Source organism: Gekko japonicus, unplaced genomic scaffold (assembly GCF_001447785.1).
Source record: "Gekko japonicus isolate JY-2015 unplaced genomic scaffold, Gekko_japonicus_V1.1 scaffold522, whole genome shotgun sequence".
Lineage (NCBI taxonomy): Eukaryota > Metazoa > Chordata > Lepidosauria > Squamata > Gekkonidae > Gekko > Gekko japonicus.
In genome coordinates, this window is record NW_015169790.1 from 557,364 (window position 1) to 571,274 (window position 13,911).

A 13,911-nucleotide genomic window follows, 5' to 3' on the forward strand; every position below is an offset into this window, starting at 1 on the left:
TGACCCCTTCTCCCACTGGTGGCCACTCTAGGCAACCCTGGGTAGTGATCATGAGATCACTTAGTAACTACAGCCTCACAAAGAGGCCCAGTGATCCCTTATCATTTTTCACCTCTCTGGCAGAAGGAGAATAGTTCTCTGAAGAACTTTTGTTCTGACAGGAAAACTTGAGTCCAAGCTAAGTCTGTTCAAATTCTTTAGTTAGAATGAACCAATGACTCTTTACCAGAAAAGGCCTTATTGTGTTTTAGTTCCCATGCTGGCTACTCAGAATCAGGTTTTTGTTTTCGCCCCTTCCTGGCACTCTCCCTGTAAAGCAGCTGGACAATTTAGCAGGGAAAACTTTTCACTGCAGTTCATGTCCATGCTGAAAAAGAGTTTCACATGCTTAAGTTGTGTCAGGCCACTGCTACACTTGACCATACCTGTTCAGAAGATAAGATACTTGTCCATGCACATGAAAAGAGTATACACTCTGTGAGTTTCCATTTGTAAACCTAAAAAATAATGAAAGGGGAGAACCTCTGAAAGATATGCAGCTTGATTACACAAATGTATTCCAAAGTAAGTCCAAACAAGCTCAGCTGAGACATCAGCTGGGGACAGACGAAGAGTCCAAAGAGGAAGAAACGAAGTCTAGTGACTCTGCTACCTCGGGAATGGAAGAGGATTCTGTGGCAGAAAAGGGTGCTGGACCTGCCAGAGTGGTATACGATTTTAGAGACAGAAAGCCGAAGTAAAGGCAGAAGGACTTGGAAAATGGCCTTTTGAAGCGAAGAATAAGAAGATGATCAGAGACTTCTCTCGTAACAACTAACAAAATAACATATAAATAGCTCATTGTTATAAGCAAGAACTCTACAAGTATAGTGTGATATTAAAACTAAGTGTACTAACATTTTTACTAACAGTGAAAAGATCTCCTCCTCTTGGGGTTTTAGTTTAGTGTGGTTTGCTTTCCTTTATCCTTAGTTGCCGTCCCTTCCCTAATATTTCTTTGTAGTTTTTGTAGTATTTGCAAAATAAAAAAAAAAAAACCCCCCGGGGATTAAAAAAAAAAAAAAGCTCAGCAGGGCTTATTCCCAAGTAAGCAAGCATAGGACTACACAAGGATTCCCAGATCCAGGTTGGGAAACTCTTAGAGACTCAGGAATGGAGCCTGGGGAGGACAGGGACCTCAGTGGGCTGCAGTGCCATAGAATCCACCCTCCAAAGCATCCATTTTCTCCAGAGGAATTAATCTCTGTAGTCTGGAGGAGAGTTGTAATTCCGAGGGATCTTCAGGTCCCACCTGGAGGCTGGCATTCCTAAACTTCACCCTTAAAAATGAACTGTAAATAGCACACAGGAGAAACTGATCCTTAGTTGGGTATGTGAATGCAGAGGGCCAGCACTGAAAATGGAGTTGAGTTTTTTTAGCAGAATTAGAAATACCAAGCTATTTAGTCACTAAGTAAGTTCCTTGAAAAGTTGGATTTCTAAATAAACATACCAGGAAATGAAATCCCAGCAAATCTGTGGGATGTACTTCTGAGTGATCAGGCTTACAGTACTTCCTGTTTTGCTTTGCACAGTGCAGAAATCTCATTGTGCATAAAACTTTCTATCTCAGCCCTCTGTGAGTGATGTCATCTTTGGACAGCCTCTTTAGCAACCCTCCCACTCTAAATACTTGGGTAAATAAAAGATACAGTGAAGGAAATCTGTGCTTGAAGTGTCTGCCACGGGGTGGAATCCTGCTCCGTCTGACTTTCTGATCTTAAGACAGTTGTTCTGATCTTAATACATTTGTTTTCTTTTTGAGAAATCACAGAAACACAAAAGAGAAGAGCTGCTCGGAGTTTGCTTTGCCAGCTTTCCACACAAGACCTTTCAGCAAAGCAAAAAGCGACCACACAGGAAGAATCTGTGAGTAGTTTTCTGCTGTATTTTCTTCTGATTTCGTTACTGAAACAAATAGCTCTGATACACAACAGTAGATTGCTGCACAGCCCAAGGGAGGGGACTCAGACTGGTAAATAAGAACCAGTTTGCTAACTGAATAGGGGTGGTAATGAGGAGGCTGTTAGATTCCCAGATGTTGCAAGAGTAGAACAGAGCCAGCATTAAGTTCTCTAATAGTTGGTATAGGACCCCAAAAGATTACAAGCAATGGGGGAGAAAAAGTAGCATTCACTTTTCTTTGGTTTTTTGTTTTAGCAAAACAAAATGAGGGGGCCTATAGAAAAAGTAAAAGGATCATCAAACCCCAAAGGATCTCACAGTAATTCAAATGCCTTCTGAACTATCTGGCTGGTAATCTCTGCATTGATTCTCTGTTGTTCTTTTTGAGATGTTTTGGGAGAAAGCACATGGACAAAAATTGATTCCATTGATAAACATTCCCAGCTGGTGTTCAGGGTCAAGCACAGACTGGGCAGCAGAATAAACACTGCTCCTTTCTGCAAGCTTAGAAGTCAGTTGAGTCAGTCCCAGGGCTATTTTAGGTAAGGTGGAGAGGCTTCCCTCTTTTCTTCTTTCTCAGTTGTTTATCTCTAAAGTGGGAGATTATGTAATAATTTACTGAGTTCATTCATGTACAGGATTCATAGCAAACGCAAGCAGCCAATCACCCCCTTTTTACCAGCGATCTCCTTGAGATATTAACAAAGCTGACAAATAGAATTTAAACAGATGACAGCTTTTCTAGCATGCAGACCAGTGACTGCAAAAGTGGCAGTTTATTATGTTGCTACTAAAGGATCGGTAAAATAGGGGACAAACAGAGAGGCTCCAGCCAGGGCCGCCGAAAGAGGGGGAGTGGGGGGGACAAAATTTGGGGGGCCGCATCAGCTGAAGGTACCATGAAGCCAGGGTCATGCTGCATCCACACAAACATCTTTCTATTTATTTTTAAAATGCAGTTCTGGGTGCAACCACTAGGGGTGCAGGGAAGCCTGAGCACAGTAAAAGGCACTCTACTATCAGCTAGACTTGCCTTTCTCCAAACTAGCCTGAGAGATCATGCTGAGTCCATCAACCAAGCCAGCATTGTTGCAAGACAAGTCATCAAGCTGATGGCTGCTTGGGCCCATAGTTATGGTGGGGCATTTTGGGGGCACACCATCTTAATTGGAAGCCACGCCCACAACTCCTGCTGCCAGAAAGCATTTAAAAATATTTATTAAGTCACGCTGACCGGCCAGGCACCAGGGCGGTGGGTGAGCAAGCAGCCGGTTCTCTACCTGCTGACCAAACACCATAGGAGGGTGAAACAAACCACACCAGAGCCCTCCAAAGATGCGCCAGAGCCTCTGCAGAAGAAGGAGGTGATCCCCTGAAGCCTTTTGCACCTATGTGCAAAGATAACGGTCTCCCACCACAGGTCACATGACTCCTCCCCTGGCACAGGAGCACTGAAGAGAGGCAGCAGCCTGTGCCTTCCTGATTAACATAGCAGCCACCAGCCCATAGAGAGCCAGCCGCTTGGTTGCCTCCTGGAGATGAGGCGATTTGTTCAGCGTAGCCTTTGCTTCGGCTGGAATCTGAGATGATGTCTCCAGTGGGCATAGTTGAAAGGGCAAAGAAATCAATGGACCTTAGGGTCTCTGGCAGGCAGCAGCCTTCCTCTTCCTGATTAGCTGTTTGTTTGTGTGTAGTGTGGACCGTCAGTTTAATTAAAATTAATTAAATTTAAATTTAAAAATTAAAATTAATTTATTTGACTGCCCCCTAAGAAATTTAAATGCCCTCCAACGGGGAAAAAATCCTGGCTGTGGGCCTGTGGCTGCTAGAGTAACTGAGCACTGTATAAATAACGCAGATCATGGAGTGCACAAAGGTATGCTAAAGAAAATATATTATAGAAATAATAAAGATAACAAGGACCACATATATCAGTAAAGTAGTGCCATAGCAAACCTTTGTTAATATTATGAATGGGGGGGGGATTTTAATATTTCCCCGTGATCTAACAAAGTAGTAAGGCTGTTTCCCCACTCCTCCATGCTTACATGCATGGTAAAGGAACATTCATCTGTTTTAGCCATTATACGTGTGGAACAGAAGTTAGAACTCCCAGTTCATGCACTGGATTGTTATGGTTATTACTGTGTTGGTGGAAGATCTAATAGCCCTTTGGAAAGGCTACTTTGCTATATGACAAATGATGTAATCTTTTTAATATTAAAAATTAAACTTGGAATAAATGCCATAACCAGCCTTTCTCTCCAATGTGAACCCAAAGCTTCACTGCTCTCCTGCCCTCCATTTTATCCTCACAGGCTGTTTCCCCACTCCTCCATGCTTACATGCATGGTAAAGGAACATTCATCTGTTTTAGCCATTATACGTGTGGAACAGAAGTTAGAACTCCCAGTTCATGCACTGGATTGTTATGGTTATTACTGTGTTGGTGGAAGATCTAATAGCCCTTTGGAAAGGCTACTTTGCTATATGACAAATGATGTAATCTTTTTAATATTAAAAATTAAACTTGGAATAAATGCCATAACCAGCCTTTCTCTCCAATGTGAACCCAAAGCTTCACTGCTCTCCTGCCCTCCATTTTATCCTCACAACAATCCTGTGAGGTAGGTCTGGCTGAGAGGATGTCCCCCAGCAACATTCTATGGTAGATTGGGGGTATGAGTATTAGTGACACATGACAGAGTGCTTAAAAGCTCTCTTATTACATGTTGCCTGTTGTGAAGACAACCCGGTTCAGGGTGTTCCAGTTCTCTTCATTTTTGGCACTGTAACTTCCGTCATCATTCTGGGATTGGTGGCCAGTTTTCAAGCAAACAGCATTATTTTCTGATATATTATGCCTGCCACAAACAGAGACCGTTAGCTTCCATCACAAATAGCATGGGGAGGTGGTGGTTAGTCCCACCTGGGCTAGGTGCTCCCTCTAAGCTGTGGAGTCTTGCGAACAAAAATTCTACTTTGTGAGCTACTGGCATTAAAGTTGTGAGCGAGCAATTTGGCTACTGCATACTTTAGTTTGCTCTGGAGCCATCTTTCCTGAGCTAAGACAAAAATGTGTGAGCCGGAGGCTAAAAAACTGTGAGCTAGCTCACACTAAGGCTGTGGTCACGTGGTCATTTTGATCGGGTTTCACTGCTGTTCCCTCTTGCATTTAAAATTGCTGATCAGACAGACACTATCCGTCTCCCGCACCAAAGTGGGCTCACTCGTGCAATCCTCCCGGTTCCCAGCGAGTTTTCCTACACCTGGAAAATCAAGTACTTTCTCGATATTTGTGCTTTGAAACTGCGATTTTGCCATTCTGAACAGCCATTTCTTGCAGTGATTGTGATTACGTCATCTGAACAACCTTCTCACAATGTTTTTTTACAAGCTTCCGTCATTGTGCACATGAGCAATCCTGCGCTGAATAAATTCAATGTATAAATGTTCAAGTGCACATATAGACTCCAGCACTCAGTTGTACGTTGCTGGTTAATTTTGTTTGCTGTTGGGGGGGAAGATGTGCAAGAACAAGGGAGTACGGCGAATCCCAGTGGGAGCGGTGATGCGGCCATGTGTATATGTGCATGCGCAAAGCCAATTTTTTTTTTAAACAAGCCGTGCTGCCCAAGCGGCACAGTGCCCGGGGCCTCATTGCACAATGCAAGCGATTCAGGGAGGGATATGTGGTCATCCCAACCCCAAAATTATTCCTGATCAAATCTACACCAGGAACAAATCACAGTAAGCCTGTTGTGTGACCACACCTTAACTCAGCTTAGAGGGAACACTGGCTAAGATATTCCCATGCCTTTCCATTTTGGCCCTGGAACTCCTACAATCATCCTGAACCTGGTGGCCAATTTTGAGCCTCTTAGTTTTATTCTCTGGTGAGTTAGGCCTGTCATTGTGGTGTAGTGGTTAAAGTGCAAGACTAGGATCTGGGATACCCAGGTTCAAATCCGCACTCTGCGAGTGGAAGCCTGCTGGGTGATGTTGGGCCAGTCACACACTCTCAGTCTAACCTACCTCACCAGGTTGCTGTGGGGATAAAATGGAGGACAGGAGAATGAGGTAAGCTGCTTTGGGTCCCCGTTGAGGAGAAAGGTGGGATATAAATAAATAAATAAGTCAATAGCAGATGGACTGACAGGCTGATTATTTTATTACTATAGATTCACAGTAACAGCAAGCCAAATGATTTGTTTTGTTATGATATTTTGTTTGGATTGGGGTCATATGGGGGGGGGGTATTTCTGCAATGACAGCAGAACCTGTGCAATGTACTAGTACCTAGCAGCAGAACCCAGTGCCAACCTACTAGTGCCCAGCAGCAGAAACCAGTGCCATTGTGGCAAATCCCAGCTCAACAGGACTGATGTCAAGCACAGAATCACAATCTGGGGAAGGGGGAGGGGGGTTGCAAGATCAGCAGAACCAGTGCAATAGTGCCCGGCAGCACAACCCAGTGCCAGTGTGGCAGCAGTGCAAACCCAACAGAACTCACCAATGTCACACCAGAGAACCCTAGCAGGGCTTCTTTAGAATTTTTTGACAGAAGCAAAGGCAGTAGAAGCTCAGCAGAACACTCGAAAGTGCAGGATGGGCAGGAACTTTTGCTAGCCCACCTGAACCGAGGTCAACCCAATACACAGAAGTGCAGTAATGTTTTGTTTTCTTCCAAAGCCAAGGGTAAACCCAGAGAAACCTTACACACCGTTTCTCCAGGGAAGGCCTTGGAAAGTGAGAGGGAGTGGGTAGTATATGTCCACCCTTGAGCCTCTTCTCTCAGCAGCAGCACACAACAGACCAACTGTCACTGCCTCAGTGGAGGAGCCTTTTAGTCTAGGTGCTGTGCCTGCCCATCACGGCCTCTCCCTTTCCCATCTCCTACCCTTGCAAAGCAGAAGGTTTAAATTAGCTTCACTATTTATGGTGCTCCTGTGGGCTCTGCTGGTTTCCATTTGGCAGACAGATCTCACTATCCTATTCTACCCCTTTCATCTCCATCAAGACGAAGAACAGTTTTTGTGCTGCCGTTGTAATTTCAGCATGCAGGTTTAGTTTGGGGTGGCTGGTGACTTGTGACTTGTGAGCACACCACCTTCAACATCGCCCTGTGCTGCACTGCTACCAGGGTTCTGTAGAGGTATTTTGGTACAGCTGGATTTAGAATGGCAGTGGGGACATTTCTGTGCCAATTCAACTGGCTAATGGCCGTGCTACTTCTCTCTAGTGTCTTATTTTAATTTTGGGAAGATTGTTTCACCCCAACTACCCAGCACAGACTAAGAGAAGATACAGGCACAAGTATGTGCTGCCTTCAGTCACCCTCAAAGTCCAGGAAGACCAGCTGCTCAACTGTCCAGGGGAGCAGGTATGAGCTATGTGGGCTGACAATGTCACCCGCATGGGAGAAAATCCGTTCAATCTGAACACTTGTTGGAGGGCATGAGAGGAGCCTCTGGGCCATGGCAGAGAGGTCTGGCCAGACTGCCTCCTTCATGGCTCAGTAGCTCAGCAGAGAGGTGGCCTGTGCTTCATAGGGCTTCGCAAGGTACTCCCTTTCCATCACAGCCACTGTGTCCAGTGTCATGTGCCCTCTGCTCCCAGAGCGGCCGAACATCCACCCAATGACTGCTATCTCACAGGTCATCATGGCAGTAGCTGCAGGGAGAATACTGCCTAGCAGGTGAGGTGGGGTGAACAGCAGCAGAGCTGATTTTGCCTCCCTCTTCCTCAGTTCATGCTAACATGTCCCTCTTGGCCTGTATGCACTGAACTTGCCAGGAGAGCACATCTCTCCAGCGATGGAACTCATTGGCCTGCTCAGCAATCTTGCCCTTGATATGCGGGTCATACATGCTCACCAACATGTAGATCTTCTGCTGTGTTCGAGGCTGAAGGCGGTCCTCGAGTCCATCTTGCAGCCCTTTCACCAGTGTGTGCACTGGAAACACATCTGCATATTCTGTAGCTGGATCCAGAAATGAGGCCAAGTCCTCACAAGCCATGTGGATCATGGGGATGACCAGAGCCAGACTTGCCATGTCAGATGAAAGCATCTCTGTGTAGTTCTTAAAGGGCCTAAGAACTTCCACAGTCTGAGAGATGGTCAATCAGTCCTTGCGGATGAGCCATCTCTCTTTCCGAATGACTCTGGTCTCAGAGATCAGGGCAGTCAGGCTCTCTCCTGCTCCACCAAGTGCTCAGCAAGGCACAGATAGAGTTACAGCAAGTGCTCACATCACCGATCAGGCGGTGCTCCAGTACGCCTGTCAATGTCTGCTTCTCATGCAGCAGATGTGTGTCCTTCATACTGTGAGAGAAGTGACCGACGATGTACCAGCATTTCTGGAGGAGATGCCTGAGCTCATGGGTCTCAGAGTCCAGACTGGGATTCTCTGCAGGACGCTGCCCCAAGGCATCCTTAACCACCAGGTGGAGAAAGTGGGCCATGTAGTAAATGTGCCTGAGGCCCAATACCTATGCTGCTGACCTCATGTTCCTGCCACTGTCAGTCACCATGAAGCCCATGGAGAGGTCCCTGCCTACCCATGCCACTAACAGGCTTTTGATGGTGGCTGAGATGTTATCCACCACGTGCCGCCCACTGAGTGCCTCAGCATGGAGCAGAGCCTGGCAATAGCCAGCCTGGCAGCCCTGACCCTGCCTGACACTAGTCTGGCCCATAGTTGAGGTGGAGCATTCTGAGGCCATGCCCCCTCATGAATCAGTCACACCCCACAAGTCACAGTGCAGTCAACCCCCTTTTAAAAATATTTATGTTGGTATTTTTAACCCCACAAAATCACACCAGCCTGCCTGCGGCTGATGTTCTGTGCCTCAAGTTGAATAAAATATTACCTAGTGACCAGAGCCGCTGCGAGGGTATCTGAAGTGTGAGGAGGGGTGTGCATGTATTTTTAGCAAAACTGCATCATGGCAGGCAGAAAGTTTCCTGATCCAGAGAAACGCACAACGCATTTGTAGCAATTAAACATGCCCTCCTCAGAGGTGGTCATTTCCCTCTTCCTCACTGCTTTCCCAGGAGAGGTCGGAAGGTGTCTGTTCTAAGGAGAGGAAGGGAAAGGAGATTGTCAGACACACAGAGACTCCTTCGGGTAGTGAAGGGCAGGGTATAAATCCAATCTCCTCCTCCTCCTCCTTCACAACTAGTAGTGACTTCCTATATTGAAACCTGACAGTTTAATAGGCTATCCTTGAGATGGAATAGCAAACCTTTTAAAAAGTTTAAGGCCCTTTATTAAACTTCTCCTGACTAGATTCTGGAACAAGCCTGATTTCCTTGATGGAGATGTTTTAAACCCACACGCACAACCTTGCCTCTTTTAATATCTTCCTAGCACTGGCCTAGTTCAGGAGGAACTACAGCTCTGTGCTGAAATTTAAGTAAAAGTGTGTAAAAGTTAAATAATTCCTAAAACAGACCCTTATTAATAAAAGCCTATTTAGCAGCACCTAAGTATTAGCCCTTGAAACCAGAAGCACACACTTTAACACAGAACAGTGAACCTCACACACCCCTCCTCTGTCCACATAACTCAGGAGTGAGACAAAAATCAAGAATGTCAAGCTTTCCAAGATAGATCCAGGTAGTATTTTAGAATATTCTCTTACATTAAAAGAAGATATATACAATTTCAGTCTTCAGGACAATTTCCTGAAGTACAAAAATTGGTACAAATTAAAAGAATTCCGGATTTAATTGTATTTTCCTTTAATAATAAAATTTAATTGCAAGATTTGGTATGCATAACAGTTTTGAATGTTTGGAGGCTGCCTCAAGTGGTTAAGACACTGAACTGCAGGCTGTGGAAGGTCGGTAGTTCAGCAGTTCGAGACCCGAGTGTGCCGCATGATGGAGTGAGCTCCCGTCTCTAGTTCCAGCTCCTGCCAACCTAGCAGTTCGAAAGCAAGAAGTTGCAAGTAGATAAATAGGTACCACTTCGGTGGGAAGGTAACAGCGTTTCGTGCGCCTTGGTGTTTAGTCATGCCGGCCACATGACCACGGAAACGTCTTCGGACAGCGCTGGCTCTTCGGCTTTGAAACGGAGATGAGCACCGCAACCCTAGAGTCGGATTCAACTGGCTTTCAAGCAAGGGAACCTTTACCTTTAACATAGTATTGCTAGCCAGATTGAAACCTCATCCCATGATAATAAGAATGGTAAAAATGTCATATCTGGGATATTAAATATGTAAGCGAGAGGATGCCTTCCTGATTGCAAGCAGTGTCCCTGGCTTCTAGTTTAACATGAAACCATATGAATTTGCTGCCTAGAAGTGCCATGACAGGTTGGAACAATTAGTCATCCAACTGTATAACGTGACTCACCTGTTTTACATGCGTGGGCTACATTTTTTCATCCCTCAGAACATATTAAAATGTGGTTATCTAAGCAACCAGAACAATAATAGAATAGAAGGTTGATGAAGGCCCTTTTGCTCTACCCATGCCAGTCTCCTGCTTGGGGGGGTCAACAGTGGGAGGGCTTCTAGTGTCCTGGCCCCACTGCTGGACCTCCTGATGGCACCTGGTATTTCTGGCCACTGTGTGATACAGAGTGTTGGACTGGATGGGCCTTTGGCCTGATCCAACATTGGCATCTCTTATGTTCTTATGTTAAGCCTGCTGGGTGACCTTGGGCCAGTCACAATTCTCTCAGAACTCTCTCAGTCCCACCTATCTCACAAGGTGCCTGTTGTGGGGAGAGGAAGGGAATGTGATTGTAAACGGCTTTGAGACTCCTTGAGGTAGAGAAAAGTGAGGTATAAAAACTTACTCTTCTTTTGTCATAATAAATGTGTCAGACCCTTTCCATATGAGCTATATGCCTTGGGTTCAATGCTGTTGGGCAGTGGTTCTCTCCCCCCCCCCCCCCCCCCCCCGCTTACCTGCAGTGTTATGGTACATTTGTGCATCGCCTGGGTTTTCCCCTGCTTTTCTCAGATCTTTCCCAAATATGCTTTGTGAACTTTTGTGAAAGATCACAGCAAAGCCTGGATGTCTGCCATGTGGGCAAGAAAGTCTGGATTTCCCCAATCTCACCTACATAGTAGCCATTTCTCCTGTCCTAGTCCCCATGGCAGCCAACACTCCCACCACCACCGGGAGTCATCTTTGCTTCTTTATTGGCTATTGGAATATTATAATAACAGTGTGTCTATTAGGTTCTATGAAGTCCCATTTTTCTTTTTTCTTTTTTTTAAAAAAGTCTCTTTAAATCCCCCTTATATCTCCACAGTGAAAGTGACTGGAGACTTTTTTTTTTAAGGAGAGATGTGAATTTAGAGAATCTGATATTATATTGTTATAATATCTAAATATTATATTGTTTATATATATAAATAAACAATATAATATTTAGATATTATAACAATATAATATCAGATTCTCTAAATTCACATCTCTCATCTATATTCCGTTTCTGATCTTTTTATACCTGAAAAAGCTCTTGTGGTGCCATTGCTGGGGGAGCAAAAATGTGGGGAAACCTGCCATGTGGAAGTCCAGTTGCTGCTGTGCAGTATCACTAACTGCAGCACCAACAGGGAAATCACACAAGCCTTCCTCCATTTGGAAAATGCCTTCATTTTTAAAGTAACTTCACTATTGACTGCAATAGACTTACCGTGCAATCCTAAGAACACTTTCCTGGAAGTTAACCCCATTAAATAGCCCTATGTAGAACTGCTAAGGATTGATCTCTACCAAAAGAAGAAGATGATAAATCTGTGCAGAACTAACTGAAATGAAATGTTTGAAGGTGTAATACAGATTGCTGCTAGCTGGATTTCTTAACATAACCTAGTTCCTTTTCCAACAGCTACAACTTTGTGGGAAATTTGTCACATGAATCTACTTATTCAGTGAATGACCAGTGCATCATTGTCAATTATGTTGATTTTGGAAAGATGGTGGGTGAAATCTGACCTATGGTTATATTTGGAACTATAGCCCTGTCAGATAATAATGGAAAGGGTGATTTCTTCATATGACCCCTAATAGCAAGGGGATTTCACAACACTGTAATTATGAGGCTTTTCCCTGCCAAAATCCTAAATGAATGATTCAGCCACTTGTAAGATCATTCATCATGAGACTGGCAAAGCTGGGGACTCAGTCTTTTGTGTCTACATAGTACGGATAGTTGTGCATCATGTTGTTTGTGATTGAAGGAAATTGGTTAATAGAGTTTCATTTAAATATATCTGGGCAAATTCTAGACAGGCAGCCCACATATCCCCAGCTCTGGGAGATCACAATGGCTCATACTGCTGCTCATGAGATAGCACTCTCAGGGAGTAACTAAATGTTCTGGGGCAGTCATTGGGTATTTCGTGACTCAGGGAGTAACCTGCCCTATGAAAGGGAGGGAAGATGAGCCAGAACAGCTTCCTGTAGCCCCTTTTGATTCTTCATCTCCAGTGGCCTTTACAACTACCACCTGGTAAAAGTATATATTTCCCTTGGCTGTCTCTGCCCCATAGTTCCTTCTTTATAATCTTATAGGTTATAAACTCACACTACCAAAGAGAGTGGGGATACCTTTAGACATAGAAGAAGAAGAAGAGATTGGATTTATACCCCACCCTTCACTACCCAAAGGTGTCTCAGAGCGGCTTACAAACCCCTTTCCCTTCCCCTCCCCACAACAGACACCCTGTGAGGTAGGTGGGGCTGAGAGAACTCTTGACAGACACTGCTCTTTTTCAAGAACAGCTGTGCCAGAGTTATGGCTTGCCCAAGGTCATCCAGCCAGGTGCAAGTGGAGGAGTGGGGAATCAAACCTGGTTCTCCCAGATTAGAGTCCACGCACTTAACCACTACACCAAACTTTCCCATAGAGTGGGAAAGACTGGCAGTGCAGTCCTGTTAGTTACCCCAGTCTAAGCCTATTGATTTCAGTGGGCTTTGATTGGAGTAACTCTGTATAGAGTTGTGCTAGAAGTGCTCACACAGCAATCAAAATTTTACTGAGGATTTCTAAAAACATCAATAACAAACTAAAACAAATTTTAGCAGGCACCATAAAAATCAATAAGAGCCTTTGGGGTAAGAAAATAAGGGGAAATGCATCCAGTCAACCTAACTTTCCTGCAGGTTCCAAGACAAAACAATTTCTTTTAACTCATCTTGACTTCTTTCTTAGAAACAAGTCACATGTATAAATTCCCCATGCCCACCACAAGGATTTTTTTTTCACACAAGCATTGAGACTTTTGTCTTTATTAAGGCAAATTAAATTTACTTTCCTGTTACAAAGAGGACACTAACTAATGCTTTAGCAAACAAACTGCAATTCAGGCCAAGGAGACAAAACTGTGCAGCTTTTGACAGTAGCAGGGATTAAGAGAGATGGCCCCAGCCAAGGGCTGCTCCTTGGTGCTGTCTCTTGCACATAGCAGCAACAGTAACTGGGTTTGTTGACAGCCATTTTAGTGACAATGGTCTCCTTGTCAGTTGTGTGTAAAAGACACTCCCAGTCCCCTCTCATTTCACTGCTATAAGAAAGTACAGCACATATGTAGATAGTGCTGGGGAGGAGCCAGTGGTCGTGGTGCATGTCGGCATCAACGATGTGGGGAAATACAGTCGTGAGGTCCTGGAGGAAAAATTTAGGCTGCTGGGCAGGAAACTTAGGTCCAGGACCTTTAAGGTAGCTTTCTCAGAAGTGCTACCTGTTCCACACGCAGGGCTGGAGAAACAGGCACAGATCAGGAGTTAGGCACTGGGATACTTTTTGGAACAAGAGGGAGCTGTACAGGCGAGATCGTCTCCACTTGTCCCGAGAAGGAACCAGGCTGCTGGATGACAAGGTCTCGAGATAGCAAGAGGAAGGTTGCAGGCTTAACTAGTATGGGAAATTACAGCTGTTTTTATACAAATGCTAGAAGTGTCCGAGGTAAAATCGGGGAGTTGGTGCTTGGTATTGG

At 44.7% G+C, this 13,911-nt stretch overlaps 1 protein-coding gene across 3 annotated transcripts in view; it reads left to right on the forward strand.

Moving 5' to 3' along the window:
* Window positions 1-1,676: 1,676 nt before the first annotated feature.
* The window catches only part of RAB7B (RAB7B, member RAS oncogene family), a 45,037-nt gene continuing 32,802 nt past the window's right edge, over window positions 1,677-13,911 (forward strand). For 2 of the 3 annotated variants that reach the window (XM_015417012.1, XM_015417011.1), the window contains exons 1-2: window positions 1,677-1,908; window positions 3,621-3,622. The gene's annotated coding sequence lies outside the window, so the exon portion shown is untranslated. The remainder of the gene's footprint in view (window positions 1,909-3,620; window positions 3,623-13,911) is intronic. The other variant, XM_015417013.1, reaches the window with a different exon arrangement.